This window comes from Macrotis lagotis, chromosome 8, assembly GCF_037893015.1.
Source record: "Macrotis lagotis isolate mMagLag1 chromosome 8, bilby.v1.9.chrom.fasta, whole genome shotgun sequence".
Taxonomy (NCBI): Eukaryota; Metazoa; Chordata; class Mammalia; order Peramelemorphia; family Peramelidae; genus Macrotis; species Macrotis lagotis.
The window spans coordinates 25,913,196-25,931,455 of record NC_133665.1 but is presented as its reverse complement, the minus strand read 5'-3'; positions in this window follow the sequence as shown (position 1 = coordinate 25,931,455).

Genomic DNA, 18,260 nt, shown 5'->3' with positions numbered 1-18,260 from the left:
TTGCAACACTAGAGCACCATCTGGTGGTCTGGATTCTCCTAGGGTCTATTTGAGGGGATTGGATACTCTCACCAATAAGGAGTCAGAGTTCCAAGGGTTGGTATAATACCATTGTGTTGGACTTTAAAGAGAATCTTCAAACTTATGTTTAACCTGTTCCTTTATTTCCTCCTTTACATAGTATAGCCTGGTCTAATAGAGAGAATCTGAATCCTGCTGGTGAGCAGGTAAAGCTGGGGAGGGAGGCAGGATATGATTCCCCCAGGAATATATTTATGTCTCTGTTGAGGCAAAAGCACAAGAGTTCCTTAGGCTAACAAGCACTGCTTGAGAAGAAAGTCTCAGATCCCAAGATAAAATAGAGGAGAAGGGAATATCTGGGTATCATGATTCCCACAATCCAGATTTTTAGCAAGAAAAGATGATTTCCTGGCTTTGTGGTTGTCTTAATATGAGAAGAATGCCAAATGCATAGAAGCAGTGGAATCTACCCCAGAACATAGGGGAATAAAAACTTGAACTTTGACCCCAATAATATTTGGTGTAAGTGGTCATTGTAGGTCTGTTGTCTAGAATCTACTTCCAAGAGTCAAACCTGTAGTATTACCTTCACTATGGAGTTTATTCTGGGTCTCTACGGCTGAAAGAAGAATATTAGAATATTTCCCTCTCCATAGTTCCAAGTTAATTTTCTCCCTCATGGAGTCTAATCCACATTGTGTAGACAGTATACAGGCTATACCTGTAATTTCTCCTTGATTCTAGAAGTGTGACACCTCTTCCTTATGGAAAGGAGGAAGAGAGGCAAGGTGAAGATGTTCTCCATTGAGAGAAAAGGAGGGAGATTATTAGGCGGCATGATTATATCCTACATTATATCCCATATCCTATCTAGGGAGAGTCCTATCTCTGATTTAGAGAATGGGGTATTAGTAATGGTGGGAGGAGAATCTAGCCAACAGAAGTCAATGCCCACTCTTTTGGTTTGGCTAACTGTTGGACTTGCATAAATCTGGATAATAATAAGCCTAGAGAAAAGGTGGAACTCATTAGAGGAGGAGAAAAAATGTAGAGCTTATTTCTGGCCTGCTGTGAGTCCTTTCTGTGTTTTCTGAGAGGTTGTACAAAGATTATCCTGTGTCTGAAGTATAAATGTCTTATCTTAAGTGCTTTTATTCATATCTGTGGAGAACTAGATGTTTGTTATATTCACATATCATGCTGAGATTTCCTTGGAACCAATGTGAGGAAGACAAGCAACCTGAGTCTAAGAGAAAGGAACATAAATCTATGAGAAAATGATTTTTGATATTCCCTAGATTGAATCTAGTCTATTTAGGTCCAGACAAAGCCTGGGCCTCAGATTCATGAGTCTGGACCTAGTTTGACTCTTTGATTTTGTCTCTGTCTTAGTGACCACTGACACAGAAGTAAGAAATGCATTGCTTCTTTTGTCAGATGAAGTAATTGGAATTAACACTTCATCCCAATCAAGCTAAAGGATGTTTTCATGTCCATGACCCTAATATTTAGATAAGTTTTGATAAATGGACCCAAAAACATGAACAACAATAACTTATGGCTTAGATAGAACTTTGACTTTCCTGTTCAAAAGCACTTAATATACATGTTTGATCTGATCTGCACAATAACCCTGTGGGCTAGGGAGTACAAGGATTCTGATTTCCATTTCAGTGTTGAGGAAGCTGAGGCTAAGGTAGAAATCTGGGATTAAAAATCCAGGTCATTTTATTCCTTCTCTAGTACTTTACATAGTTTCCTTGTATTTGTTAATGAATTTAATTTGATTTAAAAAATTGACTTACTAATCAACTGTGGCTCTAGTATGGGTAACACCAGACTCATGAAGTATTTTAAGACTAATTCCTTTGTTGATGTGCGGAGAAATTCAAAGGGAAACAAAAAAACAAAGTGTAAAATTTGCAGACAGAAGAGTTGGACAAGAAGTTCTGGAAGCCAGAGAAAGAAAAAAGACAACAGATTCTGTTGGCAGTTGAAAAGAGCTTGCCAAACACAACAACTCTAAGACTGGAAGAAAAGGTGCAGAAACTTCAGAAAGATCTCAGTGATATGAAACTGTCAAATCAAAACATGAAAACTCATTTAACGAGAGTAAACTACCTCAAAGTAAGTGAAGTTATTTCAAAAACTCAAGCAGGGTCTTTGTCTCATGATTTCAAATTCTCTCTATTTCATTTAAGCAAACAGGTTCCCTTTCATCTCTTAATTTAAGGGAAAATTTTTGAATTATTGTTTTTCTCTGCTGAAGTTCTCTCCTGAATATCCCAGTTGTAGGGTCCCCCAAATCAACTTCAACATTAAGCCAATTATTGCCATTTTATTCAGAGGCAGCACCATAGAGGGCTAGACTTGGAGTTACCAGAATTGTGTTTGAATTACCATGGGAAAGGCTCCTGTATCAGTTCCCTCATCTGTAAATTGGTGCAGCCAGACCTGTACTCTACTTGCCTAGTAAGTTTTGTTGTGAGATTTAAAGTGGATAACAAATATAAAGTTCTATATGAATAGTGGCTGCTATTAAACACTTATGGATCAGTAACTGGTCAGATTTTCCCCCTGGTTTCTCTATGTGTGGCTAGCACAGATTATAAGCTCCTTGAAACCGGAACCTCATTTTATATTTTATATTGAACTTTTGTCATGACACAGCAATGCTCTATATTCTTTTTCACTGAGAGTAGACTCAATGACTGATTTTTGTTATTTGTCCAATGAATGATGTCAGTTACGTTCCCAACTAGGATGGACCAATGGATAAAACTCTGACCCTGGAGTAAGGGAAACCTGAGTTCTAATTCACCCTTAGACAATTTCTAGCTGTGTGATCCCTGGCACTAACTAACCTCTGTTCCACCTCAATGGTAAAAGGGAAATATTATTCAAATATACTTTCCAAGGTGGCTGTGAAAATCAAATGAGAACATTTTTATTTTAATTCTTTTTTTATTTTTCCAATAACATGTTATGAAAATTTTTCAACATTCATCCACATACATATTTATAAGTTACACAACTTTCTTTTATCCTCCCTTCCCAAACCCTCCCCTCAGAAGCAAACAGTCAAGTGAACATTGTACATGTAATTTGTATTTAACAAGTTTGAAACATTTGCCATTTTCTGTATGAGGAATTAGGACTGAGGGAAAAGAAAGAAAACCATGGAAAAGGAAGGAAAAATATAAGAGAAAATTTTAAAAGGTGAACATAGTGTTCATTCACATTCTGTAGTTGTTTTTTGTTCTGTTTTGCTTTTTTTGTCCGATTTGGATGGTATTGTCCATAACAAGTCTCACATTGTTGTCTTAGCTCTTAACTGATGAGTGGAGCTCTGTCCATCAAAGTTGATCAATTCACAACATTGTTAATTTGTAAAATGTTCTCTTGGTTCTGCTCCTTTCACTCAACATAAGTTCCTATAATTCTTTCCATGCTTCTCTAGAGTTTGGCCATTCATGGTTTTTATAGAACAATACTACTCCATAACATTCATTTACCATAACTTGCTCAGCCATTACCCTATTGATGACTTTCACTTCAGTGTTCAATTCTTTGCCTCTACAAAAAGAGCTATGAATATTTTCGGATATGTGGTACTTTTCTCATTTTTTATGATTTCTTCTGGCTATAGGCCTAGTTTTGGTATTGCTGAATCAAAGGTGCAATCGGTTTTTTTTTTTAATGGGTTTTTTAAATTAAGATATCTTAACAAAATGGCATACATCTCAAGATGGGAGAGAGGGGCAAGAAATTCCAGAAATGGAAGGTCTTTTATACAGTTTGAAAGGTTTTGTTCTGCTCCCTCATGCCAACATAGGCGGGGGGGGCACAAAACTAATTGATACATTGGTTCCTATACACCTCCCCCCCATCATCCTACCATTGAGTAAGAACAACTAGATATCCTTGACTATGCGTAAAGGAGAAGGTCAAGACCAGGTGGGGCAGTTTTTGAGCAAATGAAGGCTAAAAGTTTTATCTTAACTAATTACCTGCCTGTAGGCAACAATACATGGAGACCCTGGTATATGTAATGTAAACTGACAATCTTCCCTTTACTTTTTTGTGGAACCCAAACACTCATATTTTCCTGTCTAATTAGTAAGTTTTCCACTATCATTTGCAATCTAATCAGGATATAAATTGGTGTTCCATAGCCCCAACTCCCATCCTATACCCAGATAGTAGACACAAGTCTAGATAACAACTTCCTGACCAACCCTATGGATAAATGGGTATAAGCAATAGTCCCAGAAATCCAATAATATTCCTTTAGTGCTGGTAGACCTTCCAGGAATATAGCTTTCCTGTTTGCAACAAATGGAGATACCTGTCCATCCTTACTTGCAAGGGGCCCTCCTAAATATGCCATGTAATCATCATGATAATATATATATTTCCAAAGTTGCTGTACCTTCCTTCCACTGGCTAGTTTTTATACCAATGTCTTTAGATAGATCTTCTTGGCTCCAAAAATAGATCAAAATAAATCCTTGATTTTGTGCCATTAGACCAACCCCAAGAACAGCTAATATATCTAGTGATGTTTCTTAAATTATTTTTTTCTTCCAAATGGGCATTTCTGCATTTCCTTGCAAGTCCTCATGATCAAAGTTTCCCTTAACAAGTCCCCCAGTTTGCTCATCTTTATAAGGCATCCAGGTACCATCATTACATCTCACATGAGTCTCAGTCCACCTGTCTCTTTAGTTGTACAGTCCAGAATATTTGTACCCTGCTTCTGGACATGTCCACAGATATTTGCTAAACCCCAGGAAAATATCCTGGCCAGACTGGTATAAACAATAGTCACCCTGAACTGACTCAGCCATATGCCACTGGTGTTTCTCTCCTCTGGATGAGAATCCTGAGCCACAGTGCACCTCTGACCAGGAACTGAGAATCTAGGCTGGACCCAAGGGGAACTGGCACCCAAGGCCAATTCTCAAACTGCTGTGGGCTACTGTGAGTGCAACAGTTAGCCACAGCAAAAGAGTGGGCATTGACTTCTGTTGGCTAGATTCTCCTCCCACCATTACTAATACCCCATTCTCTAAATGAGAGATAGGACTCTCCCTAGATAGGATATAGGTTATAATGTAGGATATAATCATGCCACCCAATAATCTCCCTCCTTTTCTCTCAATGGAGAACATCTTAACCTTGCCTCTCTTTCTGCTTTCCATAAGGAAGAGGTGTCACACTTCTAGAAGCAAGGGGAAATTACAGGTATAGACTATACTGACTACACAATGTACATGTAGGTGAGAGATGGTGGAAATGAAATGGCCCATTATCTTCTCTTTTCCCTTCCCTTCCCTTCCCTTCCCTTCCCTTCCCTTCCCTTCCCTTCCCTTCCCTTCCCTTCCCTTCCCTTCCCTTCCCTTCCCTTCCCTTCCCTTCCCTTCCCTTCCCTTCCCTTCCCTTCTCCCCTGGAGATATCCAAAGTCCTTCTGCATCTTCTGAATTTGTTTGAAAATGGTCCTCTCTAACTCAGGTGTATTGTTCAGATCTTGTCTTCTGTTAAAGAAACTGCTTATCATTTTACTCAGATCAAAACACATGCTTTCATCACAAGACAAGTAGATTCTGGAGGTTATTATAATTTACATTTTGCCTTGCTGCCATATTAAAACACATACTTCCCTTTAACACAGTAAACTTCCTTAAGTGTTTTACTACATGAGGAAACACCCAATGAGAACTATCACATCACCTAAAGCTTGTAACATATACATTCAACAATCATGCCAAACCTTTGCTCTCATTACCGTAATGACTCAAACATTCTTAACCAAAATGATTTTTTCCCAAAAAATCTTCCCATATTTTCCTTTTCCTGGTGTACTTATCTGACTCACATTCCTTTCCTCAAACTAGAATTTCAAAATTATCCCAAGAATTACCCATTCTTCTTCTTTCCTAAATATACCCTCAAAATAAAAAATTAAGGAAACTTAATTCCTATCTTAACATGTAGCTGATAGCAGGGGTCAGAGCCACACAGCTAACCTATCTCTGGCTATTATAGCCAATTCTCCTAAAACTTCTTTTTTCTGATTTGCTTAGTAACTTTATAAAGATCCAGGACATTAAAGGAAACTTCCTTTATTGATATAAGTATTGAATGTTAGTGTCCAGGCAGAGGTCATGTGGGTAGTTGAATGCCTAAGGCCGATTTATTCTTCCAGGTAAGACATTATCCAAATGTCATTTTGGGAAAATCAAGTCAAAAGGGCCCAATCTCAGGCTATACTGAGAAGCTGCCCCTTTGACTACATATTTCTGGCATCTTTAGCCCATTGGCTTCCTTGACTCCAAGAACATGACATTGACCCAGTAGCATTTCCTTTTGCTGACCATCCTGGTATCTGACAGAAAAAGAGAAAATTTTTTAAAAGTCCTGTGATCTAAAACAGTTGTTTTACCTAAATAGAACTTCACATATTCCAATTATAGCCTTAATGTGGTCCCAATCAATGAAACCGCTCCTTAAAGCTCTGAGTGTTCTCCTTGGGTCTTTGCTAAACCCAGGTATTCTAACTATGACTAGTCCTACAGGCCTCATTTGCTACCTCTTACGGCATCCCTTTGTCTGAAATCATATTTACTCTATCTTTATAAAAAGATGCTGTGTCAAATTCCCCTCGGTTAGAGAACCCGCCTTGTATCCTGTTGTATTTTACAACAAATAAATGCCTCCCCTGATCAGGAGATTGCCTAAGCTAAATATTGTCACATAAAACCTCAAATTATCTTTCTTGCATTTATCTTTCTCATATTACATAGGTGCTTTTACTTCAAAGTAAATCACCAATTTTGGAACATATCTATATATATAAATATATATATATATATATATATATATATATATATATATTCATATATATATATATATATGTATACACAAATATACATATCAAAAATATTCCTAATTCGCATTTCTATATAGCTAGAAACTTCCATACATAAACTTGTTTAGCTACTAGGCACCTTTAACATACAAATTACTATTTTTGTTTTGGCACGGAAACTGGGGTTAAATGATTTGCCCAAGGTCACACAGCCAGGTAATCATTAAGTGTCTGAGGTCTAATTTGAACTCAGGCCCCCCTGTCTCTAGGACCAATGCTCTATTCACTATACCACCAACCTGGGCCCTAACAAACAAAATTACTTTTTAGAATTCTTTAAAAGCATTAGAACATCTTAGGTGACTTTAAATTTGCAATATGTATTATTATTTCCAATAGAATAAAACAGAAGTAAGAATAGCACACAAATTACTACCTTGTACAAGTAATACTTCCATTAGTACATTATTCATGAACCCACAGAGCTATGCCAGAAGGGGTCATAATTTATTCATATTTTCCTTATTGCCATGTTAATCCCAAGTTAAAACAATGCAGTATTTAAATATCATATATTCATAAGAGCTAACAAAACATTGCATGTAGAATCCCTTTGCAATTACAAAAGAACATGACATAACTGAGAAATACACCTTACTCATCAATACATTATCTGACAGTGGGACTACACAATTGCTATTTGTTCAGAGCCCCAACATCAGCTGTACGCAGTTACCAAGAGAAAAGTTCACATTCTTAACTTCTTTAAAATTGAACATACATTGTTAATTTACATCAAACATAAAATTCTTATTTAAACATCTCATTTCCCTTAGAACAAGAGCAAAATGTTTACCCTTCTATCTTTATACTTTTCTCTTCTAGACCACTTTTCCCAGATCCTCTAAGGATCCAATCTCATACATATGATACATTTAAAATCCAAATGCAATACAACTAAACTTCTAACAATTTAGTTTGAGTACTTTATACAGAGAATCCAGCATTCACATTCCAAAAACTACATCCAAAAATAAAAATGTAATTGTTAGCATTAGGCTTAGCATTAAAATGAACTAGAGTTTTGTCCCAAAAGAAATCAGTAAATATCCTTCTTAGTTTTATGTGTGTGTGTATGTATATACATATATATATGTGTGTACCTACACACACATACACACACACACACACACACACACACACACACATACATATATTTTCTTCTTAGTTAACCTAATACCACTTTCCTTTAACCCAAAGGTGTTTCAATACAGTTTAAAATCCCAAACCAATTTAACAATCTAGGTTCTTATTTAATTCCTCCCATTCTGTACAAATTTTGTCAGAATGTAACAAATCTAATAACCTTCTTTTATAACCCTCACAGTGATTACCAAAACTCCAGTTCAGAAACATGGTGAAGGTCATCACTCTTAGGCCATATAACCAGAGCAGAGACATTCATTAAATATGATGTCCCTTCTATAAATGTGACTCCTATCCCATGGATTTTATATTTTCTTCCTTTCCCAATCACATATCTTGCCTGTGGTGGTGTCTCTTTCCTTTTAAGGCTTCAGTACTTGATGTCTCTTGCCCACCCCCATGGTTCAGGTCTTAACAAGATGGCAGATGGAATCAAGACTGCCTTGCCTTCAGTCTACCATCCCCTTCCCCAACCTACCACCCTCTCCCTCCATCCCAGGGAGAAAATATGGAATTTGTCCCTGACAGTCATAAGAATAATAAATCTTCCCTAATATAACTTCTCAATCTTTCCCTTAAAAGTTAATTGTCTCTTCTAAACTGTCAAAAAAACAGTTTTTTTCTCTTTAACTCAATGCACCAGCACAGCTACCACCTCAGTGAGGGATGGGCTGAGCTCCAGAGGGGAACACTGCAGACTTACTTCTTCCTGCCCTAACTTCTGAAACAGCTGTCCCAGTTTATAACTTAGATGGAGTCCCCAGATCTAGAAATACTTAACACAGACAATTACATAAGACAGGACAAAGAACAAATACATATACTCCATCTGGAACATTCAAAATTACTCACACAGCATTTGGATCCAATCTGCTTCCTTCCTTGGCTTTCAGCTACTAGCCAGTGTCTCCTTGCTCATGTGTGGAAGCAGCCTTCCCCATTTAAGATTTTGGAGAAATTCCTGGAGAGGGAACCCAAAAGCCCCTCCTTCAGGGCATCCTATTATTCTCTGGACTCTCCTTCAGGGTAAATCTCTCTCCTTGAGGACTTCCCAGCCAGTCCAGGGTGGTTCTGGCCACTGGTGCCACCCTTGAAATCACTTCTTTATGTAGCTTCTACACTCAAACATGTTAATCACTCTCAAATCCAGGCCAACCTTCCCAGGAATACCTTGAGATATTTCCCCAGCAGAGAACACTAAGAAAGTAGGCTTGAAATCAAGCCATTTGCCTGCATTCTTTTCATATGTTCTTAATGGACAATATCAGATAAAGAGATTTACATTAATATTGAGGACGAGCCCCCAAATTGTTATAAATGGCTCATGAATCTTAGTCCAGAGTGATTAAAATGCTCTTTTTTATTAAGATAACTTGGGGCAACTAGGTGGCACAGTGGATAGACCACCAGTCCTGGAGTCAGGTGTACCTGAGTTCAAATCCAACCTCAGATGCTAAATAATTACCTAGCTGTGTGGCCTTGGGCAAGCCACTTAACCCCATTGCCTTGCAAAAAAAAAAGAGAGGGAGAGAGAGCTTTACAAAATAGCACACCTATCAAGATAGGAGAGAGGGGCCATTATGATCAATTTTATTGTTCTTTGGGCATAGTTCCATATTGCTCATTGGAATGAATGGATTGGTTTAGAACTTCATCAACAGGGCATTAATGTATTAATCTTCCCACAATTTCTCCAACATTGATCATTTTCCTTTTTTTGTCATTTTATTCAATTTGATTGTGAGGTGGTTCCTAATAGTTGTGTTAAGTTGCATTTCTGAATGAGATGATTTTTTCAATGTACTTAGCTCAGAGCCTTGCTCTTAGTAAATACTAAGAAATATTGGTTCCCTTCCCCTTTTATATATTTGCTTTTTAAATATTAATACCAGAATCACTATCATTCTCTTCCTACCCCTCAGGACAAAACCATTGAAAAACTCAAGAAATATTTACAAAAGATTGGAACAATTAAAGATTAAGGCATCTAAAAAGGTGACCAATTTGAAAACAACATTAAACTACACTGAGCCAGAAGCCGGAGAGGACAAAGAAAGGGCCTAGCAGATGCTGGAAACTGTTACTAATGAGCTATATACAGTAAAGAACACTTGAAGAAGTAGTAAAATGAGCAAAACAGGTACTTTCCCCCCCCTACTTTCAAACAAGAGCCTTTCTATAAAAGGAATGTCTAAAGGATTAGTGACAATTTAGCATTCTGATTAAAAATCAGTTCCTCATATTTGTTGCTTAGGGAATTATAGTCTCATTCAATTGCTGTGGAAATCTTTATTTTTCAAGGATTCTTTATCTCTCATATGATGGTTTAATAAAAAAGTGTTCTTTCTTAGTTTTAAAAAGTCTCCACAAATTGTTGTATCTTCAGATATATTCCTTAATATCTAATTCAATATTTATTAGACATCTACTGACAATAGTCTGTACCAATAGTTTTTACTTGAGTAAATACAAAAGCAATGAAATTAAGTCCATTTTATATTAAAATATTTCATGATACTCAGTACTCTTCCTATGCACTCATTATGCCTAGTATTATTCAATTCAACAAACATTAATCAACTACTCATATGGTCACACTGCATTTTACTAGGAGGATATAAGGCAGCTGGGTGGCAGAGAGAGTTCTGAGCGTGAAGTCAGGACTTATCTCCTGAGCTCAAATCTGGCCCCAGATACTTATTAGCTAGCTAAGCAAGTCACTTAAGCCTGTTTCTCTCAATTCCTTATCTGTAAAATAAGCTGGAGTAGGAAATGGAAATCCCAGATGGTGTCATGAAGAGTTGGATATGACTAAAATGACTGAACAACAGTGGGGCATAGCATGTAGATAGATGAGCAAATATAAGGCAATTTGAAGGGGAAGTGTGCATTAACAAATGGGTTTTGTAAGAGAGATACAAAAAGGAACTTGAAGATTTTTGAGAAAAAGAGTGATAGAGATAGAGATAGGAAGACTTATTTTATGAACTATGTCAAGGATAGATTGGAAGAGGGAATAAATGGAAGCCAGGAAACTAATTAAGACACTCTTACAGTATTGGAGATGATGAGGTTAGTGGTTGAATGAATATAGACAGGAGGATGCAAAACAAATTTTGAGGCTAGACTCAACAAAACTTGGCGAAGGAGTAGAATTCAATTGTTTGCTTTTCATATAGCTATTTCTAGATTGTACACTCCAGGAGGAGGTTCTATTCAGGGCTTCCAAAAGTCTGAATAGCTTTGAGATTTTGCGACTTATTCTCAGCAATGCAATGCAAGACAATGCCAAAGGACTTGTGATCAAAAAATGCTATTTACCTCCAGAGAAAGAACTTTATGCATCTGAATGCAGATCAACACATACTATTTTCCACCTTCTTGTTTTCATGGGTTTTTCCCACTTTAGCTCTGTGTTTTTATTTACAACATTACTAATATGGTAATATGTTTTGCCTCATTGAACATATATGAACATATATATCAAGTTGCTTATCATCTCAGGGAGGGAAGAGGTAAGGGAAGAAGGGTGGGGGTAAAATTTGGAAGTCAAATTTTAAAAAATGAACATAAAATATTACCCTTATATGTAACTAGGAAAAAATATCATTTTAAAACATGAGTCTTTTTATATTATTTTTATTATTTTAACTTAAAACTGCAATAAGATTTTTGGGAGAGACTATATTTACTATCGTAAAAATTCTACTATTGGGCATAGAGTAAAGATGCCTAATGAATTTTGAATTAGACATTAAGAAATATATATATATATATATATATATATATATATATACAATATCATTTTAAGGAAACTTAATTCCAGAAAGAATATTTCTGAGGAACTTGTTGAAAAGCTGGTTTGATATTCTATGTTACCATTGTTCATAAAAAAGTGTCTCTCTTGTGGAGTTGTCTTAAATGAATATCAAAAATCCTGTGGCCACTGATTCCAATTTTTCTTTTCTTTTCTTGTGTGACTTTTCCCTCTTGTAGCTCTCAGATTTTAGAGAATCTGTTATGAAGATGATGGTTTTTAACATCAAAATTCCAGACAAGGAAATCATTAATCAACTCAAACCCATAATAGAAGCTTATGAAATTTCTTTAATTACATCTAACAGCAGATCAAAGGTAATTGGTGATTGTAAGACTGGCCAAGCAAATGAATGACATAAAAGACATTTGACTTCTTTTTTCTTCACTGTCATCAGCAAGTCCTAAAGTTGCAGACTGTTTTCTGTAATGGTTTGAATATAAGACCTGTGGAAGATGACTAGGGAATAAATAAAATACATTTGGCATTTTCCATTTTTCTATTCTGTAATGTTTGTCACTGGATTTCCCCCCACCCTTTTTCTTATCTCACCTTTCATCTCATTTCTCTCTACTTTTGCTAAGACTTATTCCTGGCTTGTTGTCCATGTTTTATTTGAGATAGTCTGAACCTGATATTTCATCAGTGAGGGAAGTCCACTGATGCATATCAACTTTTCTGTAATTTATAGATTGGCTCATATTTATATTTTAGCTTGTAAGTTATTGTCTTAGTGACTTGGGGTGCTGACAGATTAGAAGGCAAATTCAGAGGGACTCTTTTCTCCAAGGCCAGCTCCTAGTCCGCTAAATACACAATGCTATTAAAAGTTGAACTTTTGGGGACTTCTGGCCAAGATGGCGGAAAGAAGACAGGCACAGTTCTAAAGTCTCCTGATCTTTTCCCCATCTATCACATGAAACAATCCTCTTAAAAGAAATATGACCCACAAAACCCAGAAAGAAAAGCCAGGAGAAAGAATATCTACCTCAGGATTTGTCTCTGGCAGCAGCATTGGCCAAATGGGCTCAGAGGGTGGATCAGCCCCAGATCAACCAGATTAACAGCTGAAAGGCTTACTTGAAGAAATAAGGAAGGAGCTTAAAAATTTGGGAGAGACAATTAATACCTTGAAACAAGAAAACAAAACTTTAGAAAGTACAATTGGAGAAATATAAAAGGAGAATAAATCTCTCAGATCATGAATTGGACAAATACAAAATGAGAATAATTTCCTCACCTTCTCATTCAGGAAAATGCCAAAAGAAAATAATTCTCTCAAAACTTCAATTGGTCAAATGCAAAGCTCTTTCAAAAGTAGAATTGACCAATTGGAAAAGGAGTTGCAAAAGGTTAATGAAGAAAACTCCTCCCCCCAAAAAAGAATGGAGTCTACAGAAACTAATGACTCCATGAGACAGCAAGAGTCAGTTAAACAAAATCAAAAATTGAAAAAATAGAAGAAAATGTAAAATACCTCATCAACAAAACCACTGACCTCGAGAATAGATCGAGGAGGGGCAACCTGAAAATTATAGGACTTCCTGAAATCATTGAAGAGAAAAAAAGCCTGGACTTAATATTACAGGTTCTAGTGATGGAAAATTGCCCTGATATCATGAAATCAGAGGGTAAAGTAGTTATTGAAAGAGTACATGGATCCCCACCAGAAAAAATCCTAAAATGAAAACACCAAGGAAATGTTGCGGCCAAATTCCAGAACTATCAAATAAAAGAGAAAATCCTGCAAGCAGCCAGAAAGAAACAATTTAAATATCAAAGAGCCATAGTAAGGATCACACAGGACCTGGCTGCATCAATATTAAGGGATCACAGGGCCTGGAACAAGATATTTTGAAGAGCAAGGGAACTTGGAATGCAGCCAAGAATCTACTTTCCCACAAAGCTGAGACTTCTCTTCCAGGGAAAAAGAAGGATATTTAATGAAATGGAAGAATTCCAAAAATTTCTGATGAAAATACCAGAGCTAAACAGAAAATTTGGACATCAAACAGAAGGTTCAAGAGACACATGAAAAGGATAAAAAAGGGGGGGCAGTAAAAGGAAAAAAAATGATATACAGTAAGTTGAAACTGGCTATATCCCAGCATGGGGAAAAAAGATTCTCACAAATCTGGAGAACTGTAACTCTAACAGAGAGAATATACCTAGCATGAAATCAAGGACATTCATGACCTATCCATGAGACTGTTATCTAATGACATGTAATTGGATTAACCCCACTTGGGAGAAAGGCTCTAATAACTGTCAGGAATTTTGACTCTATTCAACAGAATATATTGAACTAGAAGTGACAGACACTTAGAATTTTCTATGACTTAGATAGAATGATTTAAAAAAATACTACCTCCTTAAAAAGGGGGACAGGAAAGAGACAGGAGGAGAGAGGGGATTGAATGGGGTAAATCTCATTACACTAAGAGGTACAAAATACCAATTGTAATAGAGGGGAAGAAAGATGAGAAACACCTGAATCTTCTTCTCATCAGATTTGGCTTAAAGTCAACCTACACATACCCAGTTAACTTATAAAACATCTAACATTTCAAGTATTAAAAAGGGAAAAGGGGAGGTGGGATGGAGAAGGGGAAGGGAAGGGGGGGAAAAGGGGAAAATAACAAGAGGAAGGGAAGGGAAAAGGGAAAAAGGGAAAGGGGAAAGAAAGGGGAGGGTGTGATATAGGAGGGCAAACACACTGAAGGGAGTGGTATTCAGAAACAAAATAGTCGGGAATATGGATAAAGGGGGGATGGCAAGGAGGGAAATAAAGAATTAGAAATAATAACCTTCAATGTGAATGGGATGAACTCTCCCTTAAAACATAAGCAAATAGCAGAGTGGATTAAAAACCAGAATCCTACAATATGCTGCTTACAAGAAACTCATTTGAAGGAGAAAGATACATATAGAGTAACGGTAAAAGGTTGGAGCAAAATATATTTTGCTTCAGCTGAAGTAAAAAAAGCAGGGGTAGCAATCGTTGTCTCAGACAAAGCAGCAGCAAAAATAGCGTTAAAAGAGATAAGGAAGGAAACTTTATCCTCCTAAAAGGTACCATAGACAATAAAGTCATTTCAATACTGAATATATAAGCACCCAGTGGGACAGCACCCAAATTCTTAGAGGAGAAGCTAAAAGAACTGCAGGAAAACATAGACAGCAAAACTCTACTAGTGGGAGACCTCAAGCCCCCACTATAAAATATAGATAAATCAACTCATAAAATGAAGAAAGAAGTTAAGGAGGTAAATAGATTGTTAGAAAAATTAGATATGGTGGACTTTTGGAGGAAACTGAATGGGGATAGAAAGGAATATGCCTTTTTCTCTGCAGTACATGGAACGTATACAAAAATTGACCATGTACTAGGACATAAAAACCTAATTATCAGCTGCAGAAAGGCAGAAATTGTGAATACATCTTTCTCAGATCACAACGCAATAAAAGTCATATGCAATATTGGGCCAAGGAGATATAGTCCCAGAACAAATTGGAAACTGAATAACCTCATTTTAAAAAATGAGTGGACCAAAAAACAAATTATAGAAAGAATTAACCATTTTATCCTAGATAATGATCATAATGAAACAACATACCAAAACCTATGGAATTCATTCAAAGCAACTCTCAGGGGATATATTATAGCTCTAAATGCTTACATGAATAAATTGGATAAAGAGGAAATCAATGAACTAATTATGCAACTAAAAAAATTAGAGAAAGAACAAATCAAAAATCCCCAATTAAATACCAAATTAGAAATTCCAAAAATTGAAGGAGAAATCAATGAAATTGAAACCAAAAAAATATTGAATTAATAAATAAAACCAAAAGTTGGTATTATGAAAAAACCAATATAATTGATAAACCTCTGGTCAATTTGATTAAAAAAAAAGAAAGAAGAAAAGCAAATTGCTAGTATCTTAAATGAAAAAGGTGAACTCACTACCAGTGAGGAGGAAATTAAAGTAATAATTTGAAATTATTTTGCCCAACTCTATGCCAATAAATTTAATAATCTAAGTGAAATGGATGAATATTTACAAAAATATAATTTTCCCAGGTTAAATGAAGAAGGGATTAAATACCTAAACAAGCCTACCTCAGAAAAAGAAATTCAATAAACAATCATTAAACTCCCTAAAAAAATCTTCAGGGCCTGATGGATTCACAAGTGAATTCTACCAAACATTTATGGAACAATTGGTTCCAATTCTATATAAACTCTTTGAAAAAATAGGGAAAGATGCAACTCTGCCTAACTCTTTCTATGAAACCAATATGGTGCTGTTACCTAAACTAGGAAGAGTTAAACAGAGAAAGAAAATTATAGACCTATTTCCCTGATGAATATAGATGCAAAAAATCTTAAATAAAATCTTAGCAAAATGATTACAACAAGTTATCACTAGGATATGATCAAGTAGGATTTATTCCAGGAATGCAGGGTTGGTTCAATATTAGGAAAACTGTTAGTATACCCAATTATATCAAGAACAAACCTATCAGAAATCATATGATCATATCAATAGATGCTGAAAATCTTTTGACAAAATAAAGCATCCATTCCTCTGCAAAACACTAGAGTGTAGGAATAAATGGGCTGTTCCTTAAAATAATTAGCAATATCTATCTGAAACCATCAACAACCATTATATTCAATGGGGAGAGGCTAGAGGCATTCCCAATAAGATCAGGAGTGAAACAAGCATGCCCATTATCACCACTACTATTCAATATTGTATTAGAAATGCTAGCATCAGCAATTAGAGAAGAAAAAGAAATTGAAGGAATTAGAATTGGGAAGGGAAAGACAAAACTCTCACTCTTTGCAGATGACATGATGGTCTACCTAGAGAATCCCAAGAAATCATCCAAAGAACTACTGGAAACAATTAGCAATTTTAGCAAAGTTGCAGGTTATAAAACAAACCCTCATAAATCCTCAACTTTTCTATATATGTCTAGCAAGATATAGCAGGAAGAGCTAGAAAGAGAAATCTCACTCAAAATAACCTCAGACAATATAAAATACTTGGGAGTCTATTTTCCAAGACAGACTCATAATCTTTTTTGAAAATAATTATAAAACACTTCTCACACAAAATAAATCAGATTTAAATAACTGGGAAAATATCAACTGCTCATGGGTAGGTAGAGCTAATAATAATAAAAATGACCATTCTACCAAAAATAAACTATCTGTTTAGTGCCCTACCAATCAAAATTCCAAAAAATTACTTTAAGAGTTAGAAAAAATTGAAAGTAAATTCATATGGAGAAATAAAGTCATTTTTAAAAATATAATATAAATATAAATAATATAAATAACATAAATATTTAAATATTTAAAAATAAAAAAGAAATAAAAAGAATGGCCAGGAGCTTAATGAAAAAAAGTGCAAAAGAAGAGGGCTTAGCCCTACCTGATCTAAAATTATATTATAAAGAATCAGTCATCAAAACTGTTTGGTATTGGCTAAGAAATAGAGTGGTGTAGCAGTGGAATACACTAGGTGTAAAAGCAGGAGATGATTATAGTAATCTGCTCTTTGATAAACCCAAAGAGTCCAGCCATTGGGATAAAAACTCCCTCTTTGATAAAAACTGCTGGGATAATTGGAAGTTAGTATGGAAGAAACTTAGATTAGACCAACACTTAACACCCGTTTTACCAAGATAAGATCCAAATGGTTACAGGACTTAGACATAAAAAACAATACTATAAGCAAATTAGAAGATCAAGGACTAGTTTACCTGTCTGATCTATGGAAAGGGGAGTAGTTTATGACTAAGGTAGAGTTGGAGAACATCACCACAAATGAATTAGATGATTTTGATTACATTCAATTAAAAAGCTTTTTGCACAGATAAAACCACTGTAACCAAAATCAAAAGAAATGTAGTAAATTGGGAAACAATCTTTACAACTAATGATTCTGACAAAGGACTCATTTCTGAAATATACAGAGAACTGAGTCATATTTTTAAAACAAAAAGCCATTCCCCAATTGGCAAATGGTCAAAGGATATGCAAACGCATTTTACAGATGAGGAGATCAAAGCAATTTATAGCCATATAAAAAATGCTCTAAATCATTAATTATTAGAGAAATGCAAATTAAAGCTTTTCTGAGGTACCACCTCACACCTCTAAGATTGGCCAATATGACCAGAAAGGATAATCATCATTGTTGGAAGGGCTGTGGGAAATCTGGGACACTATTACACTGTTAACTCATCCAACCCTTCTGGAGAGCTATTTGGAACTACACCCAAAGGGCAACAAAAATGTGCATACCCTTTGACCCAGCAATACCACT